The 2,500-nt window shown below is 46.2% G+C and overlaps 1 protein-coding gene across 1 annotated transcript in view; it reads right to left on the bottom strand.

Annotated features, from left to right (window-relative positions):
* LOC138057236 (ATP-dependent RNA helicase DHX8) overlaps positions 1-2,500 on the bottom strand; it is a 69,037-nt gene that overhangs the window by 28,262 nt on the left and 38,275 nt on the right. The gene's annotated exons all lie outside the window — the stretch shown is intronic.

Below are 2,500 nucleotides of genomic sequence, written 5' to 3'. Positions count from 1 at the left end.
TGCTTTCTTTCAGGGGGTCCCGACACTCCATGGCTGTTATAAACCGTCTCACAGAGAAAAGTCCACGCTGCTTCGACGCCCTGCTTGTCCAGAGTGATGGCATCCAACCGTTCTTCCAAGGTATCAACAAACACTTGCTTGGTGGGGCCGTCTTTCAGCTTGGTGATGTTAATTTGCTTTGGCGCCTTCTTGCCTTGTGGTTTTCTCCTGGGCTGCAAGCGGATGTTGACCTTGGACACGATAAGACGGTGGTCTGTCCCAACATTCTGCATTGCACATGGCCTTGGTGAAGGAGTAAGGTAAGGAGTGGGCAATGTTTAGGGCACATTTTCTAGCCCCTTCCTCATGCCAGGGAGGTGAGCAGTGCTATGCTGAAGAGGGCTGCTCAGACACTCAGACGGCTGCCGGGCTCCACTTCTGCTCCAGTCAGTGAAGAACAACCCAATGGCCTGAGTCGCCTGTGTGCTGGTCCACGGCTACAACTGCCAGTGTACCCCATACCTGTTGCTTTGTTGCTCGCCTGTTGCCACAGGACTTTGGGAGGATGAAGATGAATGAATGATGGAAGATAAAAGATGAGAGAATTGCGCTTGACTTTGTTTAAAGTGAGGTAGGTTTGCGCAGAGCCAGCCTCACTCTCTCGTCTCAACGAGCCTGATCCAACGGCAAGACAAGGTCAAGACGGCTGGAGACCTGCCAGGATACAGAAGCTGCCGGAAGGTGACGAGTACGCCATCCAACCGCCTTTGGGGCTCCACTCCTGATTCTACCTCGTCATCAGTCCAAGTCACTACTGGTTACATGAGAATCATGCGCATGCTTATCAGGTCAGTGCATGATTTGCTATCGGGTCAGTCGCACACGCGGTATACAGCTCCTGTTGGAATAATTTCCTTACAATATTATCTTGGTCTTTCTTCGTGATAAGCCTTGCACTCAGACGGCTAATCGTAAGTATTGTTATTTTTTAACTACTCCACCTTCAGTCTTTCAATCGTTTTCAGTCAGCATATTGCTAACACGTATTTCCATTCATAGAACACTTCGTAATGGCTTCCACCTCCGCTATGAATACCGTGCCTGAAGGAGGCCAAGTGGATAAGCACATGGACGCACCGGGTCAACAACCAGAGCCCACGGGGCAACAACTGCAAAGCTCCCTGAAAAAAATCGATCAGAGCATGGCCTCTATGGGTGACCTTTTGTCCTGCATACGTGACAACCTATTTTCCCGCTCAACGAGTGCACATGGGGATGATTCTGATATCTACAGGATGCTTGTTTTAAATTCCATGCTGGGTGTATTGTGCATTCCTTAGACGTTTTGCACTCCCTTACTTCCGACAGGGAAATACTATCCACTGTGATGGGCCTTAAAATAGAATTTGACTCTATCCCTCACCAACACTACATTCCCCTTAATAAGAGAAGTGCTGCTGAGGAGGTTATCGTTGCGGGCGAAATTGACAAACTACTCACCAAATATGTCATCGAGCCTGTTGAACACTCCTCGGGTGAAATAATTTCCGACATTTTCCTCCGAGATGAAAAGGACGGAACTCATCGAATAATCCTCAATTTAAAAGCGCTAAATCAGTATGCTGTCAAAATCCACTTTAAAATGGACAGGATTCATACCATATCCAAATTAATTGAGAAAGATTGTTTTATGGCATCTGTTGACTTAAAGGATGCATACTATTCTGTGCCAATCGCCAAATGTCACCGGAAACATCTTAGATTTTTTTTTAAAGGACATCTGTTCCAATTCACCTGCCTCCCAAACGGATATCCTGTGCCCCCCGAAAATTCACAAAACTCTTGAAACGGGCCCTCTCTAAATTGCAGGAGTGGGTATATTGATGACCTCTACCTTCAGAGCAGCACCTATAATGATTCTGCTGTCAATGTCATTGACACCTTCACCTTATTCCACTCGCTTGGGTTCACCCCACATCCGGATAAGTCCAATTTTAATCCATTACAGAGGATGAATTTCTTGGGTTTCACCCTTGATTCCGTCAATATGACAATTACTTTAACTAATGATAAGGCACGCAAATTACAATTTGCTTGTCTGGAATTGCTCCATAAGATGCACCCCACTATCCGAGAAGTAGCTTGTGTTATTGGTAAATTGGTAGCTTCATTTCCAGGGGTAATGCATGGGCCCCTATGTTATCTAACCTTAGAGAGCTGCAAAATTGTAGCCTTGAAGCCTTCCAAAGGCAATTTCGATGCACGCATGAGCCTTACTGGCCCGGCAAAATCTGATCTTCAGTGGTGGATAGATCACATTTTAGACTCTCATAATTTGATGGCACATGCCCCACCACACTTTACTCTTACAACCGATGCGTCCAATGAGGGTTGGAAAGCAGTGCTTGGGAGTCAGTTAACTGGAGGCCTATGGTCCTCAGAGGAAAAAACCCATCACATAAACTATCTCTAGTTACTAGCTGTGTTTTTGTGCTTAAGGCGTTTTGTTGCACTCTGTGCA

Source organism: Montipora capricornis, chromosome 1, assembly GCF_036669925.1.
Source record: "Montipora capricornis isolate CH-2021 chromosome 1, ASM3666992v2, whole genome shotgun sequence".
Lineage (NCBI taxonomy): Eukaryota > Metazoa > Cnidaria > Anthozoa > Scleractinia > Acroporidae > Montipora > Montipora capricornis.
This window is presented reverse-complemented; position numbering and strand designations above follow the sequence as displayed.